This window comes from Acipenser ruthenus, chromosome 21, assembly GCF_902713425.1.
Source record: "Acipenser ruthenus chromosome 21, fAciRut3.2 maternal haplotype, whole genome shotgun sequence".
Lineage (NCBI taxonomy): Eukaryota > Metazoa > Chordata > Actinopteri > Acipenseriformes > Acipenseridae > Acipenser > Acipenser ruthenus.
Window position 1 is genome coordinate 20437893 of NC_081209.1, and position 14069 is coordinate 20451961.

The 14069-nt window shown below is 40.8% G+C and overlaps 1 long non-coding RNA gene and 1 pseudogene across 4 annotated transcripts in view; one reads left to right on the forward strand and one right to left on the reverse strand.

The window, feature by feature from the left end:
- LOC131699110 (uncharacterized) overlaps window positions 1-7047 on the forward strand; it is a 28655-nt gene extending 21608 nt beyond the window's left edge. For all 4 annotated transcript variants that reach the window (XR_009308033.1, XR_009308034.1, XR_009308032.1 and 1 more), the window contains exon 3: window positions 6571-7047. This is a non-coding gene — a long non-coding RNA (uncharacterized LOC131699110). The remainder of the gene's footprint in view (window positions 1-6570) is intronic.
- LOC117428298 (beta-hexosaminidase subunit alpha-like) lies at window positions 966-13685 on the reverse strand (annotated as a pseudogene).
- Window positions 13686-14069: the final 384 nt, after the last annotated feature.

The window sequence follows — 14069 nt, forward strand, 5'->3', positions numbered from 1 at the left end:
AGTGTGTTTCTCTGTCAAGGCTGGCTGGGGAAATGGAAAGCCACGCTGTCAGTCAGAATGAGGGTTAGTCACCTAAATGCAATGCTGTATGTCTGCACAAATAGGCACATGCGCTTCTGTGGGGTGGGGGGTCTATATGTGATAAAAGCACATGTGTAATAGCTGAAAGCAAAGAAAACAATGCACTTCTATTAGAAATCTGGGACCAGCCAATCAGTACAGTGGTATTATTCCACGGCACATGCACTTTAACAGCTAACTTTAGGACTTTTCGAATTATTTTAGAAACTCAGCGACAAAATGTTTGCAAACAACATAAAATTTCAAATGACATTTGAAGCTACTTACTCTTGACAAATCTGATTTACGATTGTAAGTCGCCCTGGATAAGGGCGTCTGCTAAGAAATAAATAATAATAATAATAATAATAAAGTGAAAATTATTATTATTATTATTAGTTTATTTAGCAGACGCCTTTATCCAAGGCGACTTACAGAGACTAGGGTGTGTGAACTATGCATCAGCTGCAGAGTCACTTACAATTACATCTCACCTGAAAGATGGAGTACAAGGAGGTTAAGTGACTTGCTCAGGGTCACACAATGAGTCAGTGGCAGAGGTGGGATTTGAACCGGGGACTTCCTGGTTACAAGCCCTTTTCTTTAACCACTGGACCACACAGCCTCATGTCCAGGATGCCATGAGCATGCAATCGTAATTCATGTGAATCAGTCATATGAGAGACAGCCCATTTACACAAAGAAGTATGTGTTACATATTGCAGGTGTTTTCAAGCCCTGTACCTTTTTATATTAAACTGTCGAGATTAGATTGCTTGCTGCAATTATACAGATTGGGAAAAGCCATTGTGGTTAAAATAGACACGACCATCTGGTCACCCGAGAGGAGCAAAACTGCAGCATTCACCAGCAATAGATGTGGTAAAGTCACTACAGAGATTAGGCAACCTTGTGTATAGTTTATTAATATTACGTGTATGATATTAAATCTGCATGAGGACATTAATTGAGAAATTCATGTCAAAAAATGTTCCTGTTGAAGAACACATTTTTCTGCACAAATCTCATCTGTGGGTCCGTTGTAGCTTCAAGATCAGTTCATCATTAGAAGTTTTACAGCAGGATGGAACTCTATTGCTAATATACCATTGTTATTTGAAGTAATTCAAGTTCAGATCTGATTTATTCATTTTTTGTTTTTAATACTTGAATAATTGCAATATGAACCACTCTGAACGATTTGCAAAAAGCATTTAAAATAAATAAATAAATAAAAACTTTGAAAAAGCAGCTTACTATTTAATTGTTTTCATTTGGGATTGAATAATGTCCTCCTTTATACAGCACTTCAAATAGTTCAAATCATAAATGTCAAGCACAGCTTGTTCTTTTACATTCTGCTGAAACTCTATTTTTAGGGCTTATCAAAAACAATAAAGACTTTGGGTAATACCAAGTGAAAAACAAAACCGTCTGCGAGACAAACGCAATGAAAACAAGGTCAATCAATATCAGCCTAACGAGTCGCGGGTTTCTGGACTTCTTAATAAGCTTTACAGAATGTGTGTGTAATTGAAGGGTAATCCTTTGGAAGCTGCAGTTCAGTTGCTTGCTTAGCAACAGCCAGGGTTCCCAAAACGCAAACTTCAGTATTTAGCTCTGAGAATTAAGTCAATGCAGATCACGTCCCAGCCATCTGTCTATAAGGTATTGTCAAAATGTAGCTTAGCATCGCGCGTTAGCCTGGCTGGTGGTGTTAGAATTGTTTTTCACAACAACAAAAAATGTAAAAAAGCATCAACCTGACAGATATGAAGGTAGGGAGAATAGCAGTTCACTACAGGAAAAAAATATTAGTTTCAGAATAAAATTCAGTGATGAAGTGCGTAGATGTGTTCTTCATGTTTTGCTAGGCAGGAGGATACATGGGTGTTGTGTTTAACCACTGACATCTGCAAACAGAATGATGCGCAGTTAGAATGTACTGGTAGCAATCTGTAGTCTTAGGTAGAATCAACTACAATTTTTGCATACTGATGTTGTGATTTAAATATGCATGTTTAATAAGTAGATGACTACTGAAGCTGTCCTATGGTCATTTCTAGAAGAACTCTGATTAATCAGGATGACTCTTTTACTCAAAAAGGTTGGACAGTTCTGATCTAAATAGCAGATAGAAATACCTACATTGTGTGTTATTTGTATTTTTGTCTTTAAAAGGTTTGTTACATGAAAGGTTTGCTTCTAATTTGATATTTAAGCCATGGCGGTATTTAGATCTGCAGCTGGTTAGATAAACTGCAGACTCTATTATCTGCTATGCTATATGAGCTTGGGTCAATTTGCAGAGCTGACAAACTTTTCTAAACATTACCCAACGCAATTAAGTACCAGAAAGATTTTTACATTATATTTGACCCACAGATTTGGCTATAACTATAGGCATTACTTTTTCATTTGCCCCACTGTTCTGTACTGTTCTGTACTGTACTGAGTGGGGTCAGTGCAGTCGATTGGCTGATTAGTGGCCTCCTTCAGATCCTCTCATACTCGTGATCACAGTAACCCACAAACAGGGGTTGAGCACGGATTCCACGCCTGCCAGAGACAGACAAGAGAAAGTACAGTGTGAATACAGCGTTATAACCAACACTCTCTGCAAGGACACAATCCAGTGTGAATACAGCGTTATAACCAACACTCTTCAAGGACACAATCCAGTGTGAATACAGCGTTATAACCAACACTCTCTGCAAGGACACAATCATATTTTGTGTACTATCTGGTATAGACTATTTGTAGTTATTAATCACTCAAACAAAGCTCTAAGCTTACAAACCATAAATGTCTGATTATTTCAAACTATGTTCACTGCAGCATCTCCCGACAATAGGAGAATTGAAGGTCAGTGGATGTCCCATGAAATGGTGATTTTAAAAAGGCAGAGAAAGTGGCTTGATTTTTTAAATTATTATTTAAAATCGCATACTAACACTAGGATAGAATTAATAATAACTGAAGGTTTTATTGTGTTATTTCTTTTTAAATGCTCGGGTTCTAAGTGATACATAATGCTGGATTTGTCTTGGCTTTAATAAGACCCACAGTATAAGCATCAACTACATTACCTGAGCAGTCTGCAGCGAAACTCTGCCAGCCTGTAGTACGCCGTGTCCAAGTTAGAGGTCTGGGCTTCATCGCTCCACAGTCTCTCTCCAACAGCACCGGCTCTCGGCCTTGAAATTTAAAAAGGAAATACTGAATACACTTCATAGTGTTTAAGGTCCATGTGAGTTGAATGCATTTGTCTCACCACAGCCTGGCGTCAGGTTCGTGGCATCAACGTATTCTCCCCACATGCAGGCCTCTCCACCCATCACCAGCTGCTTCTGCTCAGCCGTACCTGTGGAGAAGGAAAGAAAACAGGCAAGATAGTCTTTAACGCAATGAAAAATCAAGCAACAGTATTTTTAAAGTAAAATACACATTGTATACTGTGGACAAAGGTTCTGCAAGATGGGATTTTTAGACGTCGCGACCATGAAATATTTACTGTGATAGTTGTTTCACGTATAACGGAACACCCATAGGGTGCATCTGCAGAAATGAACTCTGTTGCCACAGGTTTGTTTCTTCCTATCTGCTAAGAACCACTTTTGCAATTTTGTTTATTTTTCCTAATTTGCAACGATTTTATTAATGTGAGCGTCGTCATTAAACAATATAATCTTTTAACGTTGATCACATCTCATAAAGCGTCAGGCAATATTCCTATCATGTAAATCCTTGTCCTTTAGTTTTAAGTGCAAAGGCAAAAATGGTATTGGAACAGTTTGGCTTTTGTTGTCTGATTTACCCAACTCTTGATATACCTGAATAGATAATCGGGTTTTTGTTCATATAGAAACATTTTGTAATAGAGAATAGTTTATAGCAATGTATTATTTATTGATAAGGGTTGTGATTGTTTTGGATTTAGATGTGAAAAAGAAAAAAAAAGAAATTAAAACTGTAACAGCAGTCAAGGACTGACATTTTAAAACATATCAAATATGTTTTTGACCACCACTTTTATAAAAAGAAAAAAAATTGGTTTAATTCCACTAGAGGGCAACAGTACCAAAGGACTACAATGAGCTCAATCAAGTAAACGCCAGCTGCTGTACAGTGGGAGTCGGATGTCTACAAAGGTGTACTGAAACAGCCAGCATCAACACACAGCATGTTTTACCAGGAGGGTGGGGGTAACAGAAAGAACAGTATTGAATGATATCATTTCAACCTTTACAATTGCTGGAGTATGAGTGACACTCATACTCCAGCAATTGTGTGGACACTAGATGACACTGTTTCTCCATCTCATTAAAGATATTGCATAATATTCTGTAATTCTATCCCGGTTTAGATACAGACACTGTCTGGGTCCTAATTCTACCCTGCACTGAGAATCCATTCTTGCTGAGACCTGAATGAGTCAAATCAAATAATCAAAGCACACATTTGTCCTAATGTGTTCCTCATTTTTTAGATATTCCAGAAAGAAGTGCGATGGACTAGGTGTTCGAGATGGGGTTGTTTTAATTTATTATTAAACAACAGAAGAAGGAAACCAGGCGATTGTATTTCAAGAACGAGATTCTGTACAGTATGTCCTGTATTATCTCATCGCAGAGTGACAGGTGTTGGAATTCCAATGAAAGTGACTGGCAGATTCCCCTGGTGGTGTAATTATGGATGAACTCTGTAATGCCCCAGGTGGCCCATGCACAGAGGAATCTAGAGCAGCACAAACCATTGAAGCTGAGCGGCTCTACTATATAGGCCTTCATCCAATCCTGCCCGTAATTAATGACGTTTAGGTACCAGGGAGCCAACAGCAGGACCCTGAAGCCCCCTGCTGTGACGCTGCTCATCTCCTGGCTGTACTGTTCTTTAGTCCCATTCCACACATGGACCACCGTGTCTGCGGGGACCTGGGGGGAGAAAACACACAGCTATTGCCCCTGAAACAATACCTTCTGCAGGCAAATGATTTCAAGACTAGCTTAAGAGCCTCAAGAACCTGAAGTTTTAGCACCCCAAGTTTCTTCAACATTTTAATCAGCCGTTCTAAAGATATAGTTTAAAAACTATGTTAAAGTACGACACACAGTACACACAGATAGACAGACGCGCCTACGCTGCCAGTTACGCGGAATACCTTCAATTAACAAACGCACATCAGGTAAATCTACAAAAGACTCAGGTCAAGCAGACAAACCAGTTAGCCCTCGTTTACATCTGCACCAGGGAACTTCCACCAGCAGTGTGAGTTAGAGGGGTTGAGTTCTGCCAGCCTGCAATCTTGCCTGGGGCTGACCGAGTCCCAACTGAAATGTATTGGATCCTGATCTGCTGCTGATGGAAAAGAAGGATTACAAATTGCTTTCAAGGGAGTCCCAGTGGCTTATGGAAATGAAAGGGGTGTACTGATGTACACAGATGAAGGAGGAGGTATAGCTCTGCATGCAAAGTTTTTAAAAATGCAAACTTTTATTCCTTTTAGAAAAAAATAAGCCACTCTTCTGCTTTATGAAAAAAATATGTTTATATATTGTATTATCTGTTGCTTGGAGAATAAGTATGTGTGTCGTGGTGAAGAGTTGGAAACCACTGTGCTAATGTATTGCAAAATTACTATGTGTAACACAGCAGGACAACACAAAACAGTGCTCCACCGCAATATCACAGGGTATCAAAATCACTGCACACAGAGACTAACCCTTAAATCCCAGGGGATCTACAGTGTAATAGTGAGTCCAGTCTTGTCCATAGCCAATGAGATTGAGATACCAGGGAGAAGCTAGGATGGCGTCACCCTGTGCAGCTCACAGTGGTAGCAGCTGCCCTTCCACACCTCCACCACTGTGGAAGCACTGATCTGAAACAGAACAGCAGCGGTCAGCTGGATCAGGAAGGCACTTCGCACATTGCAAACCATTTTGGGGGGGGGGGGGGGGGTTGTATTGATAATCCTATGATCGCTGCTCATCGTGTTTTTAACAGCCATCCAAAATGAAGAGGATCAGCGTCCAAAATGTTTTGTTCCTCTCTCTTCCAGTAGACTGATTGGTCTATAATATAGAGGTCTAGAATCATAGTTTTAAGCCTGTCAATGGTTGTAATGCACGGTGGCAGCCTTCTGAGTTGTTCTTCATTCAAATGGATCTAAATGGTTGTTCACTGGAAGCCTTTCAGTGTAAAGGCTATTGTGCCATACTGACCTTCACTGCGTTGTCAAACACCTCCTGCCACACAAGTGAGTTCTTGTTTAACGCCGTTACGATCTTCACCAGGCTGAAACACAAACAGCAACAGTCACATTCATCTTCAGGGGACACCATACAGGTATATTTAAGACCACACAGGTGTACACACTAGCTGAAACGACTGTCTACCCAACTTACAGCAATGCTATTACTAGCTGAAGGTTAAGATTCAAATTGTGTGTATGTTTCTGAAATTAAATTCCCTATTGCAGATTTCTGGTTTTTGTTGTCTTCTTCACAGGTGATGAGCGAAGCCCTTCTGCCATGGTCCGGCTCTTGGCTTGCATTCAAGACCTCGAGACCTGGATGCCTGCTAGTTTTCTTCAGCTGAACACTGGCAAATCTGAACTCCTTCGAGTAGGATCTAAAACTCAACTTAAGAATCTCAATATAGCTGCCCTGAACCTCGGAAACTGTCTGCTGCTGCCTTCCCCCACAGTACGAAGCCTTGGTGTACTCCTTGACAGCAACCTCTCCTTTGATGCCCACATCTCCTCCGTGTCAAATCTTCCCTCTACCATCTTCGAAACATCTCCAAAGTCCATCCCTACCTATCCCTCCCAGATGCGGAGATACTTTGTCATGCATTTCTCCTCTCTACACTACTGCAACTGTAAGTCGCCCTGGATTAGGGTGTCTGCTAAGAAATAAATAATAATAATAATAATAATAATAATAATAATAATAATAATAAAATAAAGATTGATTGATTGATTGATTGATTGAGTGATTGATTGATTGATTTGTGTCTACCTCCATATAGGAAGGTGAAAACAATGATACACATGTTCCTTAAACCTACTTCTCAATGTAAAAGGATTCTAGTTTTCTGTAGTCAGTCCCAAATCCCATTTTCTTCATAAATTGCTGGATATCTGGGTTGGATTTCCTGGAGAACAAAAAAATAGAAAAGCATATTTTAAAAGGAACTCTTATTTAAATGTTTTACTTTCTTTGTAAATTGTTATATTATATGTAGCACTTGGGAATACCTGTGCTAGAGATATCATGATCTCCAGCAAATGCTGGCTGCCTGTTGTTCTGTTTCTATACCTTTTCCCTTGGCTCAGGTTAAGCCATCTTGGCACCTCTACTCTCTTACTGTACTCAATTGTTCTGGATGGATATGAGACCATTTGTTGAAATCTGAATTAACGTCTGCTCTCCAGTATGGCTCATAGAATCGTGCCATTGTGCTTCGATCACAGCCTTGTCTTTTCCATCATGATTAAAACTGAGTGGCAACCGAGTAGTGCATCTTTTTATATCACACAGGCGTTTCTAATTCCGTCCAGACACTAGACATTCAGTACAATATACAAAAGATTTAAAATAAAATGTATATTTTACAACCAATACGTATTTTTTTAAAAGAGATCACCATTGTATAACATTCTACAGTAGTTGATGTAAACAGAACAACATTAGAGCTGCACTAGGGCATAAGCCAAACACAACTGTTGCTTAATGAGGACACACCGCTTGTAAACTGGAATGTGCAGAGCGTGCTTCTACAAAAATAGCCTTACAGCTGGAAAGAGAAGCATTGCTGCAAGACTCAACAGGTCAATGAAACAGTGAGTAAACAGGTCCTTTTACAGACAGTGAGACGTCATCAAAACATTGACATAGCATGTGGAAGTCCTGTGGTTGCGTCACTGCTTGGAATACTTTGCGACTAAAGCGGAGCGTACTGTACCAGCAGGCGAAGTTGACTTCATCCCCTCCCAGGTGCAGGTAGGAGTCTGGAAACACAGAGCTTATTTCATTGAACAGCATGCTCATGAACTGGTAGCTGGTGTTCAGCATTGGGTTGACAGGCCCGAACGTCCCTGAGGGAACCGACCCTTTGTAGCATGCGGTCAGCAAACCTGGCTGTCCTGGGAACACAGAAGCACAACGAGACGTGGGTACTCAGAGAAAGAAGGCGACGCGTTTCTGTCAATCCAAAGTTAGAAAGGACCTGCACCACTACTACCAAAATGTTTTGTTTGTCTCGCATCCTTTAGACAACTGGGGTGGGGGTGCGGTGTAATTAAACTGGGCAAATGACTTTCATTCAAACCCTACTGTAGGAGAGAACAGCGGTATGGCTTTATTTAAAAAAGCCAACACGCGTAAAGCAGGCTGAGCCAAAAAGAAAAGTGTGTGAGAGAGAAAACGAACTACTTAACTCAAGAGAAAATCAAATGGGAATTAAAATATGATTTAACATACAGTGAACTCCTGGAATGAACAACATGTAAAAAATGCAAATACTTAATGCAACGAATATACATTGTTACCAATCCCTCATAAAACGTCTGTGTCATATGCGTCGGGTACACCTTGCAGTTATGCAAGCTTGTTGCCTTTCCTGTTGCGTGGTCGGCCTAGACTATGACATGGAGGCCTGGATTAAGTATAATGAGTTTGGGGTTCCAACGTCATTCAAGTTCAAGTGAACCAAATTCCTCCATTTGTGGTTGAACAACATGATGGAGAAAAGGGTTCCAGGGCAGGTGTCATGCGCATATCAAACGAAGAGCTGTGTAACTTACGTCCCACATGGTGAGAATGGGGCCTCATTCCCCACCCCCATGTGGGGGATGGCCAAGGTAAATAACGCTGGTCTCATTTTAAAATGTATGTCAAGGTATTTTCACAGTAAACTATTAACTGACATAAGCCATTGACACAACAAACCTATTTCACTTTTAAGGTATCCTCAACAAAATAATGGAGAAGCATGGAGTGGGAATTCCTCTTTCAACAGCACCCCCTGTGAAGGGTCCCTGTAGGGCATGCTCCTGGCATGTCTGTGGAAGTGTGGGTGAAACTTATCACGTGCTAAACCTGCTCTAGGGATAAACTGAGAAGATTATTTTCCCCCTTAGTGCTTTGAGCACATTTCAAACACAAATAAAAAAAAAAAAAAACATTAATAGGTATAAAATCAGCCCACGTACCTTTTCCCCAGGACTGTGTGTGCCCCGGGGTATCAAATTCGGGAATAACTCTGATTCCCCACAGCCGGGCATGTTCTATCACCTGCTTGACGTCGCTCATGGTGTAGATGTGGGTCTGGGGGTGGAAGGCACCCTGAAAACAAGACAGCAGGTCAACATTCATGCCAAAGTGCTCCAGACTCACGATAGAGAATGAGCACACCTTAAATTACTTCCATCTGCCACGCCTGGTGTGGGTCAGTAAGAAAACCTCAGGGAGAATTCTGAAGCTTGAACACCACAACATACCTTACTGCTGAGGTTGGGGAAGGTGGGGCTCTGGTAGGGAAAGGAGGGGTCATCCACGATGTGCCAGTGAAACACATTGAACTTATTGTAGGCCATAGCATCCTGAGAAAGGAGGAAAGGGAATGGTTCAAAATTCAAACACACACACAAAAATACTTTTTTGAATTTCTGACATTTAACTTATTGGGGTGTATTTAAGCCATCACCACCATCTTATACGGTGCAGTATGTATCTAACTTTAATAAATAAATACACATGGTGGTGGTGTATCCATAAAGATAAGGCAAGTCATTTGCCATAAAAGTATGACAAACTCAGCTATACCTTTTGTTAAACTTTAGTTAATCCCAGGTCTCCAATTCCGTAAATCACTTTTTGTCACAGAAAAAGATCTCTGACAAGTTGCACAAAATTAACAGTTTTTTTGCGTCCTGAGCTTATGTACATTACCGGAGTCTCCAGGATGGAGCGCACAGGTAGGTAGTGTCTGGAGGTGTCCAGTAGGAGTCCTCGGTGTGGAAACCTGGGGAAATCTACCACGTCTGTCTTGTTAATGTAATACTGGGGAGACAATAACACAGAGAAGATTCATTCCCTATTACTGTTAGTGCTCAATGAGAACATGCTACACAGTGCAAGCACACATCAATACAGTACTGCTACTGCACTCCAGGATTCTAACAAGCACATGAGTTTAAAGGCTACTATGTAGTGTGCTTTGCTGAGTTTTTTTTAAAGAACCAATCCTAAGAGAGATCTACTTAGTCCATACTCAAAGTACAACAACAATAAAATAATACCAAACAGTTAAATATATTCAAATAAAAATACATAATTACACATTTTCATGATGCTAACAGCACATTTAAACCCAGAGAGGCTTAAAAACATGTTGACCATGTTTAGGGCCACAGTATTTAGGAAAAAACGTTTATCTGAAAAACAGTACTTTACATGTTGTAAATTGCAGACAGTCCTTTACATGTTGTAAATTGCAGACAGTACTTACAGTGCCTTCTTGGTCCTGGTAAACAAGCTGGCTGAATGTCTCCAGGCCTTAAATAAAAAGTATGAAAGTTCACAAGGTGTCATTATATTTATTTACATGCCATGTACTGCACTGTGCAATACAGAAGATACCGCTGATGTACATGCCATGTACTGCACTGTGCAATACAGAAGATACTGCTGATGTACATGCCATGTACTGCACTGTGCAATACAGAAGATACCGCTGATGTACATGCCATGTACTGCACTGTGCAATACAGAAGATACCGCTGATGTACATGCCATGTACTGCACTGTGCAATACAGAAGATACCGCTGATGTACATGCCATGTACTGCACTGTGCAATACAGAAGATACCGCTGATGTACATGCCATGTACTGCACTGTGCAATACAGAAGATACCGCTGATGTACATGCCATGTACTGCACTGTGCAATACAGAAGATACCGCTGATGTACATGCCATGTACTGCACTGTGCAATACAGAAGATACCGCTGATGTACATGCCATGTACTGCACTGTGCAATACAGAAGATACCGCTGATGTACATGCCATGTACTGCACTGTGCAATACAGAAGATACCGCTGATGTACATGCCATGTACTGCACTGTGCAATACAGAAGATACCGCTGATGTACATGCCATGTACTGTACTGTGCAATACAGAAGATACCGCTGATGTACATGCCATGTACTGCACTGTGCAATACAGAAGATACCGCTGATGTACATGCCATGTACTGCACTGTGCAATACAGAAGATACTGCTGATGTACATGCCATGTACTGCACTGTGCAATACAGAAGATACCGCTGATGTACATGCCATGTACTGCACTGTGCAATACAGAAGATACCGCTGATGTACATGCCATGTACTGCACTGTGCAATACAGAAGATACTGCTGATGTACATGCCATGTACTGCACTGTGCAATACAGCAGATACTGCTGATGTACATGACATGTACTGCACTGTGCAATACAGAAGATACTGCTGATGTACATGCCATGTACTGCACTGTGCAATACAGAAGATACTGCTGATGTACATGACATGTACTGCACTGTGCAATACAGAAGATACTGCTGATTTATTGTAAAGAGTTCCCCCTTTATTAAAGGGGAAGCAGAGCGGCTGATTAGGTTTCACCTTCAGATCATGCGCTTCAGGGGAAAGGTTGAAGTGTACCCTGACAGACTGGTTTAGAAACGGACTAAAGGCCTTTACCTCTGAGCGCTCCCCATACTGACACTGCAGATAGGCTTCCCAATCCATCAGCAATACTGAGCTTATCTGAAACACAGAAAACAACGGGTCAGTGCAAACTATAGGCTACACTCAAACATGCAGGCACACTGCTACAGCAGCACAATACTTTTATGGAGGAGATATTACTGTCAGCTTAGGTACGAGTGTAGATTCCAAGACCTGGCTATTGGGTTGGTTTATTACAGGCTTGATCAATGAATAAGAAATTGCCATTGCTCAGAGAAACAATGGGGTCTATCAATTGATCTAAGTGGGGGCTGATCTAAACTATCCTTTTGGTGTTGCAGGTCAGACAGTTGCTGGGTAGTCAGAGACTGCTGGGGTAGTCCTGCAGTAGGAGTGAGTACACGCTTTATTCCTTAAATGATGAACAGTGTCCCGTTTTGGGTGGGTAAATACTTACAGTCCTCTCTAGAATTGAGGTCTGGAAATCCATCACATCCACCTTTCTGCACATTCACCACCAGAGCTGCGAGGGGCGCACTACCACACAACGACCCATCTGGAGACACGCAACCGGGCTTCTTAATCACTGCAACAGAACATTGAAACAGGTTAGTCACGTGGAACTATAAAACTAGGTGCAGGGCAATGCAAGCAAACAAAGGTCTGCTTTCTGAAAAGGAACAATGCACTCCTGACATTTTTGTTAAAAACTATTGGAACACGATTGTGCGACACCAAAGCTTTAACATTTGAAAAAGGATACTAGTATTTAGAGAAACGACCTTGACAATAGTTTTTACATCATCATCATCTTATTGTTGTTACAGTTAGATATATTTCTATAGCAAGCCAGGTTAGTTTCTGTGAGCACTGTGACAAAGGCCTTTACAATGCAGCCTACAGCAATGTAATATAACGGGGGAAGATGACGCAGCGATATGTTTACAAACACGTGATGAAAAGGATTCCAGAATAGTTTCGACACCAACGTTAAGACCAGAGGGACGGGTTACAATTAAAATCGTCCTTCGTGTCAAATACAAACATACAAACGCAAAGAACAAATTCGGATTAAAAAATAAGTATTCTGTATAACAGAAGACAAAATGGAAACACACACACATATATATATAGGATACCAGTAGCACTAACATTTCACATCTATTATATAACCCTTGAATACTGCGTTGATTAAGCCGGTGCATGTACTGTATCTGTAGCCCACAAATACTGTCTAATAGATTTTTAATAAACCTAAACGTATTGGTAAGTCTGACACAGAATGCAATTAATTTACTTTCATAAATTGTTTTTAACTCGCGGTACCTGTTAGGGGTTTTCTCCGCTGTATCCGGAAAAAGTGATCCTGAAGTAGCGTTTGAAAGCCGTATCGAGGATCGTGCATCCCGGTTGAACTGCAGACCCCTTCCCATACAGAAAGTTGAATTCTCCGGGACTCAGCGGGTATCTCTCTGCAGAAGAGGAGAGATTCTGCGGCAGTGGCCATACTCCCTGAGCCGAGGGAACGATCGCCAGCAACAACAAAGCGGCACAGGACAGCTGAAGAACGTCGCCGAGGAAAGACCCGCTTACTACGGGGGCATTGCAAGAAGATGCCCTGTTTTTGAGCATCGCTATACAGCAGGACGGGGATTCTGCAGCTGGGATGATTTGTGCTGGAAGTGGGTCTTGTTAGACTGAATGCACACCGTTTGGTTTGCAGGGAAAAACTAACCAATTGCAGCTTCCTGGTCATATGACCCTAAACACACAAGTTAAATGTTCAACCCCCACATTAAAATATGGATCATGTGACTGCACATATTGAGCGTGCTGAATACATTGCAAGAGACTGCAATCTAGTTCCCATACTGTGAACTAACTTTTTCAATTAATTTAATGAGAAAATGCATCTTCATGCGAGTGGCTACTTTCTGTGTGCTCTATGACGAACGCAGACTGCTCGGCAAAGGGAGTACTGTATATCGCTGACCTGTAACAACTTTGCCTTGCTGTAGTCAGGGAAGTTTTAAAAAAAAAATCCAGAACAAAATAAGCAATAGCAATAAAGGAATAAAAGAAAACAGGTTGCACCTCTTGGTATGCATTTTTGATATCAAAAATACAATTGCTGATATCACAATCCTACGTTTGATATCAACAATTTTTTGAAAGCAACAATTCTATTTTTGATATAAAAATAACATTGAGAATTGTTGATATCAACAATTCTATTTTTGATATCAGTAATAGAATTGCTGATAC